General features: G+C 39.6%; 1 long non-coding RNA gene across 1 annotated transcript; it reads left to right on the forward strand.

Annotated features, from left to right (window-relative positions):
* The first annotated feature begins 1,029 nt into the window (after window positions 1–1,029).
* On the forward strand, window positions 1,030–23,962 carry LOC133576359 (uncharacterized). Its single transcript, XR_009811623.1, has 5 exons — window positions 1,030–1,088; window positions 1,174–1,244; window positions 6,930–7,095; window positions 21,933–22,013; window positions 23,463–23,962. It is a non-coding gene; the product is annotated as an uncharacterized lncRNA (long non-coding RNA).
* The last annotated feature ends 309 nt before the right edge of the window (window positions 23,963–24,271 follow it).

Consider the following 24,271-nt stretch of genomic DNA (forward strand, 5'->3'; position numbering starts at 1 on the left):
TTTCCAAAAAAAGTGCAATTCCCTTTAAGTGCACATTGCTGGTAGACGTATACATAAGAGTAGATACAATCATGAGAGTCTTGTTAAATAAGGATGTTTGTTAGCAGAACAAGTAAAAAATATATGGAAAACTATATTGGTAAATCAGTAGTGCATTATATTTATATAGCGCTTTTCGCTAGTGACTCAAAGCGCTTTACATAGAGAAACCCAATATCTAAGTTAAAAAATGTTTTAAGCCAGTGTGGGTGGCACTGGGAGCAGGTGGGTAAAGTGTCTTGCTTAAGGACACAACAGCAGTGACTTGGTTGGCAGAAGCTAGTATCGAACCTGGAATCCACAAGTTGCTGGCGCGGCCACTCTACCAACCGAGCTATGCCGCCCCAGTAGAAATGTGTACACACTTATACATAAAAATAGATTTAAAATATATATTTTCAGATCAGTACCATTTTTTAAAAGAGGAGCAGACGAAGACCATTTATTGATTATTCTCAAGAATTTATTTTGATTTGATAACATTTTCTAAAGCTATGATTGACAAGCACTCCAAACTCAATTGCAATATATGTGGAAATATTAAACTATGATATACTGTCACAACGAATATAACAAAGACACAACTTTAATACACTTTTAATACTGCGTTTAACTCACTTTTTTGTATCTTATGTTGTATTTGTCCTTTGTATATTGTTTGGTAATGCATGTATTATTTGTATTTTTATTTTGTATGCTCCTATATGGACCCCGGGAAGACTAGCAGTCGCCTTGGCGTCAGCTAATGGGGTCCCTTCAAAAATAATAATAAACACAACTTTACTCAAAATTCCCATCTATTTCATCATCATGCTTAAAGAAGTTATGATTCTTTTTCAATCTACATTGCCTTCAATGAGGGGTCACGTGGGTATGTAATATCTATGGCGAGTATACAAGCTGTGGTGTATCTGCACTTCCTGTCTATGGACTGGAGGAGACGGCACGTGAACATCCATCCATCCATTTCTACCGCTTGTCCCGCGGGGCGCCTATCTCAGCTGCATTCGGGCGGAAGGCGGGTGAACAAATCCTCCTAAACGACAGCAGTGAGTTGCAATATCGAATTATATACAAAACAAACATGTGTAGAGATCTAAACTATTGTTTCGTTTTTGTTGATTTTGTTCGCAGAATATTACAAAATTAGCTCGTTTGAGATGACACTGTTTCAAAATGGACGTCAAGATAACGTCAAATTTCAGGTAAACACTCTGAATACTTTTTTAACCACGTAGTCAACTTACAACATGTAATGTGTTTAAACCAACCATTTGAACGGTTCGCATCCAGAAGTGTAATTTATTCGCTAGCTATAAGTAATTACACGAGTTTTTACTCATTTTAACGTGGACATTAATTCATATTGGGACTTGTATGCATTCATTTCTCCGGCATGCTTTGTCAGCTTTCTCTTTCAGCCTGTAGATGGCAGCAAAGTAACAATAATGCAAATAAACACACACGAATTAAAGTGTTCAATAATTCATCCTGGAGGGCAATTAATAATATCACCAGAGTACTTAAACCAGTTGTTCTTAACCTTGTTGGAGGTACCGAACCCCAGCAGTTTCATATGCGCATTCACCACACCCTTCTTTATAGAAAAATAAATTTTTTTTTTTTTTTTCAAAATCAAGACAAAGTTATATGTTTTTGGTAACACTTCAGTATGGGGAACATATTCTAAGTAACAAAGACTTAATTTAGAGTTTTTTGGACACTAGGGGAACATATTTTAAGTAACAAAGACTTAATTTAGAATTATTTGGTTAGGGTTAGGGTTAGGCTTATAATAAGGCCATGCTGAATAAGGCATTAATAAGTACTTAATAATGACTAGTTAAGAGCCAATATGTTACTAATTAACATGTTAATAAGCAACTAATTAATGGTGAATATGTTCCCCATACTAAAGTGTTACCATGTTTTTTTTTACTGGTGCACAAAATGAACCGTGTATGAACATCACCTTGTTCAAACAACGAAACCAACACAGTGCATAAACCCACAAGAAATTACACACCTGCAAATCAGTGTGACTTCTGCTATTGCCGTGTCCGTAATACGCCGATAGGGAGAAGTTTTTATTTACAGGATGAGTCGGGTGTGTTTTGACCTCCGCCGAACCCCTGAGCCCGACTCACCGAACCACTAGGGTTCGATCAAACCCAGGTTAAGAACCACTGACTTAGACGATACTTAGTTAGTTATGGATACCACTACGAAATAATAATATGAGAAAATAAACAATGTATTTAAAAATGTATGTAGTCTGTACATATAGAGCTGCCTGTGGGCCATTTGGGGAAGTCGGGGAAGGTAGAAGCATAAAAACATGTTAATTTATTTAAAGGTGAAAATGACAAACTTTGCTCTTTGGTGACTTCAGAGGCCTATTTTTCCCATTCAGTTAATTTGATGGCTGGATGGATACAATTCAATTGTTCAGTCCAATACCCCAGATATCATATACATTATTCAGGTTATTTACATCCAGCATGTAGGTTGATTGGCAATACTAAAATGGGCCCTAGTGTGTGAATGTGAGTGTGAATGTTGTCTTCTATCTGTGTTGGCCCTGTGATGAGGTGGCGACTTGTCCAGGGTGTAAGCGCCTTCCGCCTGAATGTAGCTGAGATAGGCTCCAGCACCCCCTGCGACCCCGAAAGAGACAAGCGGTAGAAAATGGATGGAATCAGAATTACTTTATTAATCAAAGAGGGGAAATTACGATTTTCGGCACAATCCCATTCAAGATCAGACAAACATTACAAGGAGACAGAACAGGACCGCTGATGGGTCTGCCAACTTCCGGCGCCCCTTACAGAAAAGGTGAGAAACAGGTAAACGCTGGGGGGTGGGAGAAAAAAAAATCAGTCTAAGCCTGGGCCCAAGAAAAAAAAACTCATAACCATATCACACATAAGCATGTGTGTAAGAGGGCTACATCAAACATCAAAGAACACAAAGGACATTAAAAGAACAGAGCTGATGCAACCAGCCATTTCTACATACAGCTACAAAAGTAAAAATGGATGGATGTATGTCATGAGAGGTATTTGACTTTGAAGTTGGATTTGAAGTCGTCAGTGAATCGTAGTTGACGGCAAAGGTTGCAAATAGCGCTAAACTATTTGTGTGTTTAAGTCCCATTTTACCCTTTAAAAAGCACAAATTCCTGCTTCCCTCCTGATGTTTATAAAACTCATTTTTAATAGCAGGGCTATGATGTAAGGATTTATGTAAAGCCAGGGAAGAAAGAGGGGGGGAAAGGTGTTGATAAAAAGCTCGGTAAACTGAACTGAGGCCTGAAAAGGGCCCGGGAGTCCTTTTTTTTCCCCTCGCCGGAGACCGCGGCCACATCGGGAAAAAGATTTGACTCTAATGGTCTCTGAATCTGTTGACGTCCGCTCTCGCTTGCTTTTTCAGATGTAGCTATAAAGTCGGCCATGTTGGACGGCAGCCACGTCCCTGTGACGACCACAATCAAGCCCTGCGCAGCTTTACTGCACTTTTATTTTCATATTGTCTAAAATCTCCAAGCTCCCCTCCTGCGCCTGATGCCATAAATCCTTTATTTTGACTATAAGTTCTCCTACTAGGCATTTGTTTTGTTTATTTTAGGTTAAGACTGAAGGTGCTAAAATTGTGTGGACCAGTGTAATCACTTTCTCTGAACTTTATTGTGTAAAGGGAGAACAAAGTAAAATTTTCCTATCACGCTGCCTGATTTATTCCATAAAATGACTCGCATACCTTCTATACAAGCTAAAATACATCAGAGAAATTCCTGTTGCGAGATTATTAAAGTGTTAAAAATAAGTTAGCAACATTCTGTCTTCTTTTCTCCCTTTCACGTATCACTTTTTATCTACTTATTTTACTTACATTAAAAAAAGGTCCCTTTCATGCTATCTCTATGCTGTATTTTCCCCTGCTTTTTGCAGCGTTGCCGTTCTGTGTGAATAGCACTGACATGGAATCTGGGGACTGCAATTTTCTAGCATCGGAAGTAGTTTCAGAGCCTTTGTAAAATAGGTTTTAACTGTGACGTTTTATGAATGAAGTTCACTTTCCTTGGTTCTGTGTGAAAGGCACAAGTGTATAAAGGCTATACAGCAAATTCCGGATCTACTGTTACAGCTGCGATTTTGCAGGATCTTTGTGTGTTAAAGAGTGTATTAATGGTACTTTTTTTCGGACATGACGGCGCGCTGTTGTTGCATTGTGACATTGCTGGTAAAATGAGCAGACGCGCATATTAGGCAATGCATACTCATGGAGCACTTACAAGCAGAAACTGTGGCGACGGAAAAGGGAAAATTAATGCAATAAGCTTTAAACACTGGAGCGCCGCTCTGCAAGAGGTAGTGTTTTAGCTACTTCTAAATCACTAATCCTCGCCGCCATGGTGACAAATAAACTATGTTTCTTACAAATATCATCCCCACAGGACTAGGAATAGCTAATCATGCTTCACTATAAGCACGGTAGGAGGATACAATGGCTAACCGCTAAACGTAAGCTAGCACTCCTTAATGTAAACAAATGCCATGGGTGGGTTTACACAGACATGGACTGTAACAATACCAAGTGCTAGAGCCGTACATAGTCGATACTACAATGATTACATCAATATTTTTTTAGTATCAAAAAAAACGTTCGTCTTTTTTTATTCTTCATAAACCCATTAAATACGTCCATGGACACATGAGTACTTTAAGCATGACCAATGTAAGACCTTGTAAATACTTGGTATTGGATTGATAGCAAAATTTGTAGCATACCCAACACTTATGTAAAGTATCAAACAACAGAAGAATAAGTGATTATTACATTTGAATAGAAGTGTAGATAGAACATGTTAAAACATAAAGTGAGCAGATATTAACAGTAAATGAACAAGTAGATTAATAATCCAACATAATGTTGACAATATAATAGAATAGGAAATGACACAATATGTTACTGCATACGTCAGCAGCTGAATTAGCTTAGTTACTACTCAAAGAGAAGTCGTCTCGTATGTTTACTATCTTATTTAATGACAAAATTCTTCTTTAATTGCAATAAGCAACATATTTTTAATGTATAATACGATTCCATCCATCCATCAATTTTCTACCGCTTATCCCTTTTTCCTATAAAAATAAAGCCAATAGTGAAATTTTGTTGTGGTCTCCTTTTAATTTTAAAAGTTTTGAAAAGTATCAAAAAGTATCGAAATACATTTTGGAACCGGTAGTGGTACCTAAATATTGGTATCGGGGCAACCCTCCTACATTGCGTTGAAGACGAATTTGTTAGTTTTTTTTGCTGTCAAATGTACAGGGCATGTAGAATGTGTCATCAACATGCATTATCACAATATACCGATAGTATGAAAGCTTTATTGTTGGACAAATTTATATCAAGTATACTGTCTATATCGGGCAACTCTACTGTTCACTCACAAAAAGATGGCTTGTTGAAAAAACGCTTCTGTGTGAAAGAGGTTTAAGCACTTAAAAAAAAGAAATCTTTCCTTAATGAGGTACAGTGTAAAGACGTATGTTTTTAAAATATTTTATAAAAGAACTTTCTCATAACAAGGACAGCCCACTTGGCTGTGGAAATGTATTTTCTTTTTTTGAACCAAAGATACCCAACCTTTCATGCGCCCTGTGCCACCCGGGGTCCCTTCGCTTCGGTAATGAGAGGTTTCCACATTTGGCTTGTGTTGGCTTTCGCATACACATACATACCAGCGTACATAAACATCTGGGCACAGCTGAACCTGTTGTAAAGACCTCATAAAGACTCAACATCTGTTTATTGCAATGCCTACCTACCTATTCAGCAACACAGACACCTACCCACATGAACGTGCACTGGGCCCTTTTAAAACTGCGCATGTGGGCTGGAATGCGCTGCATTTTTTGGAAATTATGATGAGGTGGCGACTTGTCCAGGGTGTACCCCGCCTTCCGCCCGAATGCAGCTGACATAGGCTCCAGCACCCCCCGCAACCCCGAGAGGGACAAGCGGTAGAAAATGGATGGATGATTACTTTGTCCGTATGCATGCACACACACACAAAGTGGGATACATTTTTCAAAACTATATTTTGAAATGTTTTTCTTTTACCTTTATTCCACTCCACACTATATTTTTCTATATATATATTTTTTTGAGTAACAGGACTGAAAGTATAAGGAGTGCGTCTTCAGCATAGAATGATCAAATACATTAAATATATCCACATGGCATTTACGCAAATTGCATGTTGACACTAAGCACATAACAACGAGATAAGCAGAAGCTGGCAACAAATTATATTTTTTATTTTTCAGTGTTGAGGGAGTTTAAATTAATATTTTCGATTGTATTTATTAAATATGCAATCAGAATAGTTTGTAGGACAATTTGCATACAAAAAAAGACAATTCATTTTATAGTGCCATTTTATTACCTGGAGACCCAATTGCACTGATTTGGTGGAATGGCCTATTCAAATACTGTACAGTATATCCCAAGGCAACAGATGCATATGACTTTGGGTACTTAGAAAAGCGCTATATAAATCCCAGTTATTATTATTATTATTATATGTTGTGTATCAATAATTTCAAGGTCCTCCATGGTCACGTGACCCGAATGACCGCCCCACTGCCCCCAAGCACACATACTCTTTTTTTTTTTCCTCATTAGTTCCCACCTCTTTGTCTCAAGCTTCGCCTTTAGGTTCGGCCTTCTTCAGGCCTGCTCTGCTTTTGGGGTCTCTATTAAAACTTCAAACGTTGTGTTTACTACTGTAACTGGAGCTAGTCTGCACTGCGGCTCGCGCTAATGAGTGTGTGTACCACATAGCATACACACACACATCAACACATGTTCTCCTCATGCAGGCGACGGCAGCATTCCCGACCAACACCATCACCGCGGTGTTGGAGAGCCAAAGATCCATCACAGATTAACAACCTGTCAGCACTCTAGTCCACGTTTGTTGTCTGCGTCCTCGTAACCGGGCGGCTGTGATCCCTCTTCTGATGAAGACCTTCGCAGCTCCAATTAGTAAGACACTTTTGAACAAAGCTTCAACGTGCGCAGCAGTGAATAGAAGTAAATAAATAGAATGGTTAATGTTTATTAACCGCGCCATGATTAATTATGTCTCAGAGAGCCTTTGGCGGGACGTTGATGTTTTTTCGTGGTTTGTTTGAAAATGTCACCACCACAGGTTGATGTTGCATCATCCAAATTTAAGATAAAAAAAAAAAAATGCCCCCAGGGCCAGCAAGATCGTTAATGATTAGACTGCATTGTGCTCGGCATACTTTCTATAACAAATTAGAATTGAATCATGTTTGTGCAGTCTTTCGGGGTCTTGCGGTTTAACCTTTCTCTCCGCCGTGTCTTCGGACGGCTGACATTCTTCCGTAAACACAAAAACAAACGTTGCACACGGCAAAGCCTGGGATTAGATGTCTGGAATGGATTTATTTAGACTGGGCCAAGCAGTGTACGTGTGTGTGTATGTGTGTGTGTGTGTGTATTGAGGGTATTTTGATTTGTTGTACTTTTTGTTTAAAAGCATGTGTGATGATTTTATATAATTATTTCAAGAAAACAGTTTTACACAACTAAACACAATGTGCAAAAAATGTGTTCATAGTTACAACAATCTTATATTTTCGTGTAGGTTTCGTGACTAAATTTGATGATGGCCGGCAGACCCGCAGGCAACATGTCCAGGAGGTGGTGTCCAGAAACATAAAACTCAGAGCGTTTATTATTACCCGTTTTGACTTTGACTTGCCTTCAGGGGAGAGTCCCCAGCAGTAACCCCTGGCCCCATTGCTCGGGGGGCGACATTTACACTGCACCCCCGCTCTCCTCCTCCTCCACCCGTTGAGCATTTGCGGTCCAGTCCGAGAATGTTGAAAGCAGAACAAACCATTTTCAAGGGAACAATATCGTGAGTTTGTATTCCGGGAATCTTGCTGAGGCAGTATTCTTTTATTGCAGCCCAGCGGCCGACCAAACAAAACTCGCAACTTTTGCCCGCCAAGAACCGATCCTGGCCTGATCAAAGTGTATGCTTGTCCAAAGCATGTCACCTGACCGTTGTTTCCCTTCATTTCATCACATCATCCACTCTATGATTTCCCTGCTGGGACTGAATGCCACTCGCATCCACCTTGGGGCTCAGCACCTGCATGTGCTACCATGACCACCATCTGTCCATCAAGCCTAAAAGAACCTGTTCTACCACACGCATAAAGACGCCTAGTGGACTGGGGTCAAAGATTAAAGCAGCCCATTTCCTGTCCAGACAGACGAGGGCTCGGCACCTCCTTTTTTCTCTTTTCCTGCTTTCAGCACATTTAAAACTTGTATTCTCGTGGGATTGATGCTCAGCACACTCTTTAAAGTAAACCAGTAGCATACAAAACTCTGCCATGGCCAAACTTTTTAATTGATTTGGGATAACCCCTTGAGATGCAGCATTTTGTTTTCAAGTGTGTATCCACACAAATACAGAACACATAAAAACTTACAACACAGTAAAACACAACAAACACAAAAACACACCGCTCTATACCACTTCCATAGCACCCCGTATCACACTTGGTCACACACATTTACATAAACCATTGCAAAAGATTACAATACACTACAGTACAATACACTTTCAAGAGCAACATTATAGAACTTCAACATCAGAAACAAGAACAACTTGTATGCAAGTGTAAAAATACATTTGATTTGAATATAAATAAAGAAGTAATGGACATTAAAGAAGCAGGAAGATTATTAAAACATACAATAGATGGGGCTTTAAACCTGACTGACCAACGGCCTATTTCTTTATGAATTTTAGGGATTGTAAAAAATGGATAAGTGATATGTCTGAGAGAATAGGGAGCTGTATACTGTAGCAAAAGTTGTTTCAAGTACGGTAGAACATGTAAGTAAATACAGTTTAAAAGAAACTAAACCCAGTGAAATTAATGCCTCGATTTGGGATTATGCCAGTTAACAACCTTGTACATGACACAATAGTGAGTCCTGAATGGCCATATCAGGCGTATTATTTTGGGCGACAAGTATTCCTCACATTTGTAAAAAAAAAAAGAAGTTAAAGTCATTTAGGAACTTGGGCTAAAAAATAGTTTCGTTATTTTTCCGCACAATTGTGTTTGAGGTCTGCGCATGTCTTGGAGTCAGGCACAGAATTCACCTGAGAAGAGAGCAGGGCGCCCCGCCAAATTGGTGCCGTGGCTCCATGAAGATGAGTCAAAAGTAGATTCAATTTTTATTGGCCAATCCGTGTTTTCATCCGGCATTCTATTAACACAGAAATCCTAGTGCCCTAGTTTAGCAACTGGGGGAGGGACGAGAATACAATAGTCAGAACACCATTCTTATTAGTTAGTCCCATGATGACAGCAACCACTGCAATGGTATCCTTCCAGTACCACTAACAGTCACAGAAGACATTAGTTAGATGGTGCATCTCTGTTGGGCACCGTATGGTTCAGATCAGGTACATTCTTTATAGGCATGCCTTTCTACGTATAAGGACTTTTTTTTATAACCACATTCAGATGTGTACTGCACAAAACGGAACAAACCCCCCCCACCCCCCCCCCCCTACCGTTTGGTAAAAATGTGTTTTCTAACCACCAGACTCTATTCCTGTGTCTATGAGACCTCTAGTGTCATAGTTTTGTGAAGTCACAAGGTTCATGCTAAATGGACGCTGAGGTTCGTTTTCAGAAGAAGGGGAAAGGGTGGAAGATAAAAGCCCAGAAGATATCCCAGTGACATGCCTTTGATCCGGATCCGTAACAAAATGTTGCTTTTCCTTTGTCAATTTCCCAGCCCTTTTACACAGTCTTGCAGAAACTACTTGTGTACCGTATTTTCCGCACTATAAGGCGCACCTAAAAACCACAAATTTTCTCAAAAGCTGACAGTGCGCCTTATAACCCGGTGCGCTTTATATATGGATAAATATTAAGATTCATTTTCATAAAGTTTAGGTCTCGCAACTACGGTAAACAGCCGCCATCTTTTTTCCCCGTAGAAGAAGCGCGTGGTGCATGCTGGGATATGTGACGTTTCATTTCCATTTGTGTGTTTATGTAAAGACCCCAAAATGGCTCCTATTAAGTGTGTTGTCTGTCTAATTATAAATAATGCAGACGAGGCGTGTTAACTGAGTTCTCAACGTTTACTTACAGCGTGCTCATAACCACATTCTAACTCCCAGCATACAACGCTTCTCAGGGCTACCGCGCATGCTCGTAACTATCGTTGCATGCTGGGTAGTGTAGTTGTTATATTTGCTAGCTCATAACAGCACATTGAGAGACACGCTTACGCGCTTAATTCAATACTCGCCGTCATTCCGGGTGGATTGACAAAAGACCTCCAGCCGCTAGATATTGGTGTCAACAGGGCATTCGAAGCTAGACTGCTAACTGCGTGGGAACAATGGAGGACAGAAGGCGAACACACCTTCACTAAGACGAGGAGGCAGCGCCAGACGACGCCAACATCTGCCAGTGGATCGTAAATTTGCCCAACTTTTCACTTCGGACACCGAAGACGAAGGATTTACGAATGAAGAATAACTTCAGAAAGTGAGCGCTATGTTTATTTTGTGTGTTGTGACATTAACGTTCGAGCAACATTATGTTGCTATTGCTCTGCACTATTTTGAATTTTACTATGTTTGTGATTGCACATTTGCGTACATTTTGGGAGTGAACAGAGTTGTTAGAACGCTGGTTTTTAATATATTATTAAAGTTTGACTGACCTATCTGACTGTTTTTTTGACATTCCCTTTAGCGCAGCGTAGGCGCGGCTTATAGTCCGGGGCGGCTTATTGGTGGACAAAGTTATGAAATATGCCATTCATTGAAGGTGCGGCTAATAATCCGGTGCGCCTTATAGTGCGGAAAATACGGTAGTTTTTTTTTGTAATCCAGTGAGCCGATTCTAGGCAGACGTATGTGAGTGGGCAGTCAGAAATGTGAAGGGGGCATCTTGTATACATGTTGTTCCATCATGCTGCAGAACATTTTTTCTGTGCTAATACAGTAGTAACAATGCTGCCTTCTTCATTTAATTTGTTTGTTAGCTTTGTGTCCAACTCCAACCCGGAGAAGTGGACTGCACTTTGTCAGGCCTCTAGCTTCATACCTGTACGACTACCACCCAAAGACTAAGCTCCTGCTGGTATAGCTTTAAGGTCAAGGGGAACTGCACTTTTTTTGGAACTTTACCTACCTTTCACAATGAGAGACAAGACAACGGCTGTATTTATTTTTAATGTATCATAACTCGTAAATTAACGTGAATACAAGTCTGCTTATAACGGAGTCAATGGGAGGTCCCCTATACCGCCCATAAATCCCTTTTGAAAAAACATCCAAAAAGCATCAACAATACTCCATTTACATTTTGTGACTTGAATAATAACCAAGTATTAGTGATATTGTTATTATAAGCGCTAATGCAGAAGAACTATTTTTAGCGGCACCATGATCAGAAGGAGCTAACAGCGTGTGCTGGCTGTATTGACATCAGCGGCTGGGGAGTTGCTTTCACGCTTCAGAGTTTATTCATATTGTTTTTGTTCCGGTCTAATAATTGGCTGTAATATTCTTTCCTACGTGTTAGTAGTATGCTAGTTAGCTTGTTCTTATACGTTTTGTACTTGTTTTTTGCTTCTGTAGATATTTGTGTTATAAATGTTCTATATAATGTATTTTTTGTTGCAAGCATATTTCAGTCCTTTTGTCATCCATGGTTGATTGTTTTTTTTGCTTCTTGCCAAGTTGTTTCAATGGACAGTGTTTGTCATAAAGCATCGTGAAAGTATTAAAACTTGTTCCATATGCATCATCTACATCATTTTCACTGTATACATTGTCCCAAATTTGATCTCTCAGGTCATTCTTGAATGCTGTCATACTTTGTTCTGTGCATATTCTTTGAAATGTATTATTGTCATCAATGTTCCTCTTCTTGTAGCGTCCATCATAGACTGTGAAAACTGGCAGGTGATCACTAATGTCAGATATTAGCAGACCACTTGTGGTATTATTATCAAAATTAATAAAACATATTATCAATAAGGGGCAGCACGGTGACAGAGGGGTTAGTGCATCTGCCTCACAATACGAAGGTCCTGAGTAGTCCTGAGTTCAATCCCGGGCTCGGGATCTTTCTGTGTGGAGTTAGCATGTCCTCCCCGTGACAGCGTGGGTTCCCTCCGGGTACTCCGGCTTCCTCCCACCTCCAAAGACATGCAGCTGGGGATAGGTTGATTGGCAACACTAAAAAATGGCACTAGTGTGTGAATGTGAGTGTGAATGTTGTCTGTCTATCTGTGTTGGCCCTGCGATGAGGTGGCGACTTGTCCAGGGTGTAACCCGCCTTCCGCCTGATTGTAGCTAAGATAAGCTCCAGCGCCCCCGCGACCCCAAAGGGAATAAGCGGTAGAAAATGGATGGATGATCAATAAGTGATTTTAGGATATAAACCCAGACTATACATTGTGTCTATAAAGTCATCAATGGACTTTTGTTTGTTAGGGTTCAAGAGGTCAAGAAAGTAATTTTTTGACTGATTCAGTAAAAGTTGCTGTAATCCAGTTCTCAAACGTATCAATGTTTGACTTAGGTGATCTATATATCCATCCATCCATTTTCTACCGCTTGTCCCACAGATGATTATTATTTTGTTGGATTTTCTTGACATGACATTACAGTTGGCGCTCCAAGTAATCTGAATTTTCCCCAGTGTCCTCAAGTCGCTTACTTTCTTGGTGATTTCAGCATTGCGTTTAGTTAGGTGCTCGTTCATGTACACATTTGTGCCCTTCAGCTTTTTTCCCTGTGTCAGCAATGCCATTTTGGATTTCCTGTTGGCAAGCTTCACGATGATGACTGGCGTGGTATTGTTGCCTCTTCTATTCAGTGAGATGCACGCATCAATGGTGTTAATATTGACATCGATTCTCAGAAAGTTGACCACTTGTTGCTCCGTTGAAGCAAGGTCCATGTCATCTGGTTCTCCTGTTGTCAACTGCTCTTGCATAGGATCGAGGATTGATGCGTATGTCATTCTGTTGTGTAAACTGATCCATTTCCTCTTTGATGTCTTTCAAAACACTGATATTTCCCAGATTGGGGATATTTTGTTGCTGAAGTTCTTCAATTCAGTGCTATCTTGTTGCATGGCATGCAACTGTTGGCGCAATTTTGCATTCTCCTCTTTCGGATTCTCCACCTCCCTTTTTAATACCATCTTCACTGAAAATCTTAATTTCTTCTCTGATCTTTCTGAATTCTGCCATATTATTACAAGACTCTTTTCTGTCACTGATAATTTGTTCTTGGAGATCTCTCATCTTTTTGTACGCCTTTGATAATATGTTTGTGGATATTGTTGACATCGCTTTGTAATGCATTTAAGGCCAGTTCCACCTTTGGTTATTGTGTATTGATATGTTGACGACTTCTTGTCGTGCTCATGGCTTCTCGGCAGCGAAGTAAAGCCGTTGGTGTTGTTTGCTTCTGCGGCAAGCGGCTGCTCTATGATATATTTTTCATGTACCTTGCACCGGCCAGAGCTGTGTCAGCCTTTCTTGTAGATCACTTGTGTGGTCAGAAGCGTTTAAAATATGTCCAACTCTTTCGGTTTTGGAGTTTAGCTTTGGGTTGCTAGACAGCAGAGGTGTGGACTCGAGTCACATGACTTGGACTCGAGTCAGACTCGAGTCATGAATTTGATGACTTTAGACTCGACTTGACAAAATGTAAAGACACTTGCAACTCGACTTAGACTTTAACATCAATGACTTGTGACTTCACTTGGACTTGAGCCTTTTGACTTGACATGACTTGCCACTTTCCCCAAAATCCAAAGCTTAAAAAGTTATTTGGGAGCGCTCCGTATTTTTCATTTTCTTCTTCTGTCTATCAGCGTGTTATTCCTGTCAGCTGGTGTGCTGTCAGTACAACAGCCAATCAAATTAGATCTACGTTGTTTTCATCACACAGCATTCATCCAATCAAATTGCAGTACAACCAATGAGGAAGAGTTGTCCAACAACGTGCCAGTGAGAAACAATTATGTTGAAGTTGGTTTTGTTCGGGTATAAAAACTACGACTTGGTCAACAAAAAACGAATTGCCGTATGCAAATCACGCAGTTCGAATATTACAGACGGAGACGCAACAACTTCCAACTTCGTTCGACATTTGAAGTTGCACAAAGAAGGGTAAGTTTTGAATGTAAGATAACGTTTATTGGCTAAGTAACGTGACTTTTATTTTCTGTGTAGTTAAATCAGTGAGGCTGCAAACTCACTGCTAACGTTATAACCATAGACATCTTATAAGTAGACGCAGCATAGAGCGCTACTGCCTACTGGCACAGACGAGACGCGGGGCCGCCATCTTGGAGTGGTGATCCGCTCCACTCAGTGCAATTCATTTGGCAGGAGCAATGAACTCTCAGCGCATTTAATTCATTTTACCTCACTGAATACCACTGATTTTCACTGGCTTTTTTGTCATACGTGTAGCTATGATAACAGACACATGTTTTGGCGTGTTTTATTATTCATAGTTTGCTTAACAGTAATATAATATTCTTATACGCTATAAGTGACCAGACGTCCGAGATCAAAACTGGGAATATAATCCCAGAGAAGGGGGAAAAAACGGTAAACTATTTTTAAGTTGAAGAAACAATATGATTAGGTTATATATACATATGCGTGTATCCTACATCAACAATGTATGAATACATTAGATATCTATATATCTTAGGGACCTATAGACTGTATCTCTGTTGCTTCAGCAGCAGAGAGTTTATTCTGTCTTGACACTTTGTATTGATATTTTCTATTACATTCTTCGCTTAAATGATAATGTTTGCAGTGATTGTTTTATATGTATTATTTTATGTAAGTCGCTTTGGATAAAAGCGTCTGCCAAATACTTAAACATATATAAACACCTGAAAGTCTTCATATCAGCTAAAACCACCAATCTGTTTCACTGGATTCAGAATAAAACCAATTTCTGTTTAACCCAACAATGTTAGTATTTGAATATTGTTACTTGAAGACTTATTCCTGGTTACAATTATACTGTTAAGAAAGTATTGTCTTATACTTTGCCTAAAATGAGAATGCATCATAATCAGTGGCGGCTGGTGAATTTTGTTCTTGGTGGGGCTGAAAGTTTGTCAACCAAACCCCTGTAGGGGCGTCATCCTCCACCAGAAGATTTCTTTGTGATTTTCACATACAAATATTGAAGATCTTTGATCCTTCTCAACTCTGTGGTAATATTATTTTCATAAAATACAACCAATAGTACGTTAATGTTAAATCTTATTTGTGAAAAGTAATCCCCCGATTCCTATTTTCAACAGTCCGCTCATTTGAGCAGGAAAACGCTGAACACCATCTTTGTTTTCTACCTTTCAACTGTCAGTTTAGGCTGCTCGCCGGCTCCTCATCAGCACTTCAAGATGGCGGCCAAATTGCTCACGTCACAGCAACCAATGCTGCGTCTACTTATAAGATGTCTATGGTTATAACGTCATTGCAAACACGGCAATCTGTTGCGTCCACTGCAGTTTGCTACCTTATTCATACTTTTTGTCAAGTGATTTTTTTTTAAGCAGGGTTGCATGAGGTACCTATACATAACGTTACGTTAGTCAATGTATCACACACAGTAACGTTAGTCAATGTATCACACACAGTAACATTACGTTAGTCAATGTATCACACACAGTAACATTACGTTAGTCAATGTATCACACACAGTAACATAACGTTAGACGGCAGTCAGCAGCACCGCGTATTTTAGCCACCTACAAAAAGACAAACATAGTCAAATAAAGGTCAGTTAAAATGTATACTATATTAAGAATATGTGTACATATTGCATAGGGTCCTGACATCTAAAAAGTACAACTCTGTTCATTGTTATGTTCATATATTTATGTTTTTCATGTGTACGCACACATAAACACACATACAGTATGAGATGAGATCAATGAGATAAGGTAAGAACAGGATAGAAACTGCTGTGGAACTAGTTACAATGCAATATGCCATGGAAATACAATGTTAACACTTTGGTGCAAATAAGTACAGTTGCACTTGTTTTTTTCAAATGTGTTTATTCTGTAAAGGAATGAGTTACATGTTTAAAATGACTGGTTAATAGTGCTATTTTGAAGTGCAATGTCACCACTATCTTTTTCCCTGCAATTTCAAATGCACTTGTTTTAATAAATAAATACAGCTTTTTAAAAGCATACACAATCTGTGTAAATATATTAGTCTGTGGTTAAAACGACTTGAAAGGACTCGAAACTCAAAATGCAGGACTTGGGACTTGACTTGAGACTTTCCAGTCTTGACTTTGGACTTGACTCGGACTTGCCCTGTCTTGACTCGGGACTTGACTCGAGACTTGAGGGTAAAGACTTGAGACTTACTTGTGACTTGCAAAGCAATGACTTGGTCCCACCTCTGCTAGACAGCGTCTTTGAGCTTTGCCTTTAGCTAGTTAGCCCCCGGCTTTTTGGCACCTTTGGTTTGCCTACTTTAGAGAATCTATGCCTCCCGCCGGGCAGAGTTGAAGTCGAATATGTTAGCAAGCTGTCCTGTAGCTGTGATCACAATCAGTAGTCAGGAATTACAGTTTTTTAGTCAAAACTGTGGCGTCGAGAGCAGAGCTCTTCTAGTTTACAGACTCCCGCGGAAACAGGTTTCTGTATTCTCCACTCATTCACACAGACAAACATAACACTACTACACTTTTGACATAGTAAAATGTTTGTTTTTAAGTTGTGTTTTACTAACTAACAGAGAGTCAACAATTATTAACTTTCAGACACTTTTTCTATTTTTTATGGTACGTCTCTGGCAAAGTAGGTGTTTTGTGAAACAAAGTTACAATGCATGCCTTCATCATAATTTTTTATGAGTGCATTAGACCCAGAAACAGCAAATACACAGAGCTTTAACTTACAGTTGTGAAGATGTCACGATCGATGATTCACCTCCTGATGGCTTCATATAGCGTCATAATAAAATGTGTCCTCTTCACTCTCCCTCAGATGTGTGATGTGGAACACGTTAAATACATACATTTTTGTTTTCGCGCCGTTTGGAGAAAATTCTACTTCTTTGTCTCACAAGGAAAAGCGTCTGATTGGCTCACCTTCATACCCCCACTCTCTCAATTATGTACGCTGTTTAAGTGCTACAAGACTAAATTAGATATTATTGGATTTCGTTTTTCGCTTCGTTTTTATTCGTAGACGCTGGTTTACTGAGGGTCGAGGGAAGGGGTGTGTGTGTCTGTGTGTTCGCGGACTCGCGAAGCCAACACAGTAGAGTGACAGAGATGAGTGAAGATGTTGTATCGTGCTCGACCACCTCATCTGGCTCCTCTCGATGTGGAGGAGCACCGGCTTTACTTAGAGCTCTGTCCCGAATGACAGAGCTTCTCACCCTATCTCTAAGGGAGTGCCCCGCCACGGAGGAAACTCATTTTGGCCGCTTGTACACTTAATCTAGTCCTTTTGGTCATAACCCAAAGCTCATGACGATACATGAGAATGTGGTTGTAGTTTAACCCATAAATTGAAAGCTTTGACGCCAACTCAGCTCTTTCTTCCCCACGACTGATCAATGCAGGGTTTACATTACTGCAGACGCCACACCGATTGGCCTGTCTATCTCACAACCCACTTTTCCCTCAGTTGTGAACAAAACTCTGAGGTAGTGTTGTCCCGACACCGGTACTTTTCAGAGGCTGTATAGTATCGAATATGATTCATTAATATTGCGGTACTATACTAATACCGGTATACCGTATAACCCTACTTTGAGGTACTTACACTTCTCAACTTGGGGCAAGATTTCCTCCCAAACCCGGAGATGGCACTCCACTCTTTACCGCGCTAGAACTATGAACTCAGACTTGGGTGTGCTAATTCTCATCCCAGTGGCTTCACACTCAACTGCGAACCGATCCAGTGAGAGTTGAAGATCCGGGCAGGACAACATCATCTGCAAAAAGCAGAGACCTGATCCTCCAACCACCAAACTGGATCCCCTCAACACCCTGACTGCCTAGAAATGATCTCCATAAAAGTTATGAACAGAACCGGTGACAAAGGTCAGCCCTGGCAGAGTCCAACTCTCACTGGAAACGGGTTCAACTTACTGCTGGCAATGGAGACTAAGCTCTGGCACGATCATACAGGGAATGGACCCCAACAATCAGGCGGTCAGATACCCCTCGCCACAGGACTTCCCGAGGGACACGGTCGAATGACTTCTCCAAGTCCACAAAGCACAAGTAGACTGGAGGATCCTGTCGAGAGTATACAGCTGGACTTTTGTCAACTTGTAATATAATATTGTGTAAGTATATTAAAATGTACTTTGTCAACTTCAAACAATTTAATTTGAGGGGGCAAGACATTTATTTGAGGGGGCTCTGCCCTCTCTTGGCCCTATGTAGAGCCGGCTTCGCAGCGAGTTAACAAAGGAATGAAAAAACACACGATAGCTAGAATTCGTAATGCTTGGTAAAGGGGAAAACCAGTAAAGATTTATCATTCATGTGCTCCAAAGAGCCTTTCTCAAAGATCTTATGTTACATATAATTGCCGACAAAACTTTCTAGCGGGTCATTATGTTCTAAACCAGTTGATGTATGAACAGAAAAAAAAAACGGTTTTAATAAGTCTTGGCGAAACTCACCATGGTTTCCTTTGAGCATGTGCTCGCCACCAGGCAGTTTGTACGCCGACACCCTTTTAGCGTCCCTTGCAAGGTGATCACAAACATGAGCGTCCTCTGCGTGCGCCAACTAACAGCTACTATTTCGGTCCTCAAGAGCCAGCGGTGCTCTGCTAATAGTCGTCTGTGTGCTGAGATTAATGTGAACTATTATTGGCGTAATGATGGAGCGTATCGTGGTTTCTGCCTTTAATTTGTGCGTGTGTGTGTGTGTGTGTGTGTGTGTGTGTGGAAGGAAACACATGATATTAATTGAGAAGTATTGAACACAACACTGGATCCCAAAAATGTAGCAACACTCAGTTAACATGTATTTCTTTTTAAAGAAATATTTTCACCACTTACAAAACTCTTTTTTTAGGTTTACAGCTGCAAAAAAATATGTCTATATATGTTTGTAATTTTCTGCTGAAATGTTGTTGTACTTGTGCAATGAAAATAAAGAGCATACCATACAATACATAACTAGAAAATAACTCAGAGAGCGCAGACCTCCAACCGTCCCTACCATAAAATGGTAAAAAAGTCCTGAATCCAGACGGTGAATACAAATCAGTCCCAAATTGTAACTTGTTCATTGTCCCATTTAGGACATTCTCTGAAAAGTGACTCATAACTTTCTGATGGCAGAATTAAAAAACTGAGTGAAATCAAGTTGTCAGTCATCCACAGTCATACACACAGAAGTCAAATCTTGTAACGTAAAGGTACACAGAGCTAGTATTCACAGCGCTTTTTATTGTTTTCCACATTTTGTTATGGTACAGCCTTATTCCATAATTGAATAAATTCATCACAGCCTTTGCCCAACAAAAAAACAAAAAAAGTCCCTTTTTTATACGATGCCACAAGCTTGGCACAACTATCTTTGGGCAGTTTCGCCCATTCCTCTTTGCAGCACCTCTCAAGCTTCATCAGGTTGGGAGGGAAGGGTTGGTTTTCATTCTGGATGTCTGTACATTGCTGCATTCATCTTTCCCTCTATTCTGATTAGTCTCTCAGTTCCTGCCGCTGAAAAACATTTGCACAGCATGATGCTACCACCACCATGCTTCACTGTAGGGATGGTATTTGCCTGGTGATGAGCAGTGCCTGGTTTCCTCCAAACATGATGCCTGACATTTACACCAAAGAGTTTAATCTTTGTATCATCAGACCAAACAATTTTGTTTCTCATGGTCTGAGAGTCTTTCGGGTGCATTTTGGCTAACTTTTTTTTTTTTAACCAAGAAATGGCTTCCGTCTGGCCACTACACCATACAGACCTGATTGGTGGTTTGCTGCAGAGATGGTTGTCCTTCTGAGAGAGGAATGCGGTAGCTCTGACAGGGTGACCATCGGTTACCTACCTGACGAGACTAAGATAAATGCAGCATTGTACAGACACATTCTGGATGAAAACCAACGCTTCCCTTGCAACCTGAAAGAGCATGAGAGGTGCTGGTCAAAACTGCCCAAAGATAGTTGTGCCAAGCATCGTATTCAAAAAAAGACTTGAGGCTGTAATTGCTGCCAAAGGTGCATCAAAAAAGTATTGAGCAAAGGGTCTGAATAGTATTGTACGTGTGATTTCTTTTATTTTTAATACATTTTCACAATGTCATCATGGGGTATTGTCTGTAAAATTTTGAGAACAAAAATTATTTCATTCCACTTTGAAATAAGGCTGCCTGTAACATAACAAAGTGTGGAAAAAGTGAAGCGCTGTGAATACTTCCCGAATGCATTGCAAGGGAAGGTAGTAGAAATGATTGGTATCAGCCCAAAAATGTAATGACCTGTTGCTTATGCAGTTTCGGGCCTTTCCTTAAAGTTGATGAAAATCCACCCATAACTTTTTGACCTGCCTATAGCGGAATGAAAGAAACGGGGTGAACACTTTTGCCAGTAATTCACTGTCCTTGTCTGTGCGGGAGAGTAAGCATAAATACACACGCGCGCACACACACACACACACACACACACACACACACACACACACACACACACACACACACACACACACACACACACACACACACACACACACACACAGACACATGCAGACACATACAGAAGCATATATGTAAAGTAACATAATAAAAATGAGCCGAATCATGCCCAAAATCTAACCAGTTCCTTGTCAGGTATAATGCATTCCCTGAAAGATTTATCAAAATCTGACCATAACTATCAGACAAACCAACACCAACAATGACATAGCCCTCTGGCTGTGGTAACAATTAAATAAACTCCTGAGAACCAGCATTCTCTGCAGCTGACTTTTTTTTGCATAACAAGACTGTTTTCTTATAAAATGTATAAACCAGAAAAAAGAAATAGTGCAAAACAAATCTCCACTGCAGAGATCGCTGGTTCTCAGAAGGAATTGCAGTATAAGTCACATGCAACTATAATATAGAAGATTTTAAAATGAGGCTACACACAAATAAAAATAAAAAACAGGCCAAACAGTGTTTTTCTCTCAAATGGCAGCTTGTGTTAGCATTGTAGCTTTGGCTTGGTTGGAGGTAACTTGGGTTGGGGGTTTGGGGGGCCTGAGTAAATAAGAGAAAAAACAAGGTATCACTGTGTGTGATGCCAGCTTGATCTGGTGTGGAAGTGATTGACAGCTGAGCGGTCTCTGGGGTGATGAAGAGCATCACAGTTGTGGGACGAAAGAAAGCCCTTGCTACTTTTTCAGTAGTGAGAGGAAGAGTGAGTCCAAACACAATAATGAAAAACACTGGGATGTTCTTTTAGACACAAACTGGTTCTAAATGAACACTGTCCAACATTGCTGGTTCTCCCTGTCAACTGCTTTGTTCAATTTTATATAACCTCCTGAAAACCAGCATCCTCTGTAATGGACATTTGTATTTTGTATAACAAGGGCTATTTTCCCGGAAATGTGTAATTTCCGACAAAAGAAATAGACGAAAAACAAGAGTCCGTTGCAAAGAACTATGTTTCATAGGAGGATATAGTACATTTCTGATCTAACAATGAGGAAAATATCACCTAATAGCATAAATACAACATTTGTATCCGTATGTTCTTCACAGGGAACTAGCTTGAGGCACAGAGAAGGTTCTGGTCCAACATATCTTGGTAAAAAAGCCACCATCAACATGACGCACGATTTGGTAAGTGATATAACTTTTTTTCTGACTGTTTATGTTAGGAATAGGGATGTAACGATACAACATTTCATATTACGGATATTGTGACCAAAATTATCTCTCTTATCATTACCACAATATTGGTAAATGTGCAAAAAAAATAATTACACACACACAGAAATCTTTTAACCAAGCTTTATTTCAAAATACATAAATGCAAACATTAAAGAAACACAATATGCTTTCCTTGGCAGAAGATAAATTAGGAATTGTTCTGTTTTTAAGAGCCATATTATTGTTATTTGAGTGTTTATACATGTTTTTTTTAAAGGTAAAGTGTTTTTTAATGATAACAGCAAAATAGCGTGCTTCACTTTCTGTTCATGTGACATCACATGGGTTCACTTCCTGTTTAGAACAATCACATGTTTGTGTATGGCTCTTAATATTTACCTTTACTCAATATCAGTAATGTTTGAATATCTTGTTTAATTGTTTGAATAGTAATAACAATGTGGCAATTACTGAAGATATTTTTCTTATGACCACATTAACTTTTTTTTAGAATACAGTATATATGGCTCACATCATATTTTTATATTGTTAGATTTTTATATTTTTGATCATATTGCCATTTTGAAAAACTGTGTTGTGGTTTTTGTGTCTGTTTTGTGAATTGTGTTTTATCTTTGTCATTTATATTAATTAATTATTTAGTTCATATTTACAATTCTGTCATAGCCTGTAGTTGCTCTGACAACAATGTGTTTACACGAGTTTAGATTGGGGTATTTTGATGTTTGTAATGGAGAAATATTTTACTGTGTCTTGTATTCATGTTGTAGTCATAGTAGTTCGTTTTGGACATGTTAAAAACAAAACTAAAACTAAATAAATAATAATAATCATGCTAACAATACAGTAAAGTACATATATAGAAACAAATACTTCATAATGAACGCACATAAATAAATTAAAACAATACATAATGATGAGGTTTTTCATGCTCGAATAAGAGTGCAAATAGTGGAAGAAGTGAAACTTTACTTCCACCCATTATTCAGATGAACTCCTTTGCTTCCTTGTCATTGTCATCTATACAAACATTAATTTACTGCTCTTATTTTATGACATTACTATTCATCTTTATCCCAATATTTTGGCACAACCATACATACGTATACACATATATAGGCACATACATATGCAAGTACTAAGTGGAGGTAACACCAACAAATAATGAAGTAAATAAATACCTGAAAAAGGAATAATAATGTAAGCACATGTCTTTGTATCTCTATGTAAATTGAGTGGCGGCACTATAAGCACTAGCTTCTAGCTAGCGAGTCGCCGCAGTATAGGCACTAACTGCTAGCTCGTGATTGCAGCGCTATGGGCTCAAGCTACCAACTAGCGATTAGCGGCACAAGCTACTATGTTCTCACTTCCTGTTTTGTGTGTGTTGTCTTGCAGCAACTTCACTCCAGTTTCTAAGCGCTGTTTTCACTACCTGCTTATAATTTGTGATTAGTGCTCTCACCTGGTGCCCATCAATAATCACAACACCTTTAAATGCCTGTCTCACAGCTTAGTCAGCATGGGCTCATTGCGTTTGCTTCACACATGTTTTTGTTACGGATCTTTCTGCTCTGCTGCCTGTTGTATGTATTCTCAGTTCGCTTAGCTTTTAATGTACAGTTTCTCTGTGCTTTTTGGGCGCATTTTTCCTTGCTGCCCGCTATTTGGATCTGTCTGTTTGGATCATTAAATACCTTTTTCACCTGCACGCTTCCTTCTGCTCCTGTATTTTGGGGTTCCCTTCCGTGACGATGACCGTTCGTGACATCCAGGACTTTTTTACTGGAATAAAAAACGGCATTAGTGCCATTGCACTGGAGTGGAAGTACAAACGTGTATCTAAACAAGTCATGGCTCACACAGGCTAACTATAGAATACAGAAAGATTGTTGTACTTTTTGGTGTAAATAGTCCATCCATCCATTTTCTAACGCTTGTCCCTCTATGGGTCGCCGGGTAGTCCCTGAACAAGTCGCCACATCATCGCAGGGCCCAACACAGACAGACAAGCATTCACACTCTTAAATAGTGTTAGACTATTTTTACAAGATTTACAGAATGAAACATACAACATGGTCTTATGAGATGAGCTGCAATCCAAAAGCCATCCGTCCATTATATACACATAAGAAAATAACATAAAACCCAGCTGAAGAGGTCTATGCACCATTGTGGTAGTCAATATGTTTTTGAAGTGCTGCAGG

This window comes from Nerophis lumbriciformis, linkage group LG34 (genome assembly GCF_033978685.3).
Source record: "Nerophis lumbriciformis linkage group LG34, RoL_Nlum_v2.1, whole genome shotgun sequence".
NCBI lineage: Eukaryota > Metazoa > Chordata > Actinopteri > Syngnathiformes > Syngnathidae > Nerophis > Nerophis lumbriciformis.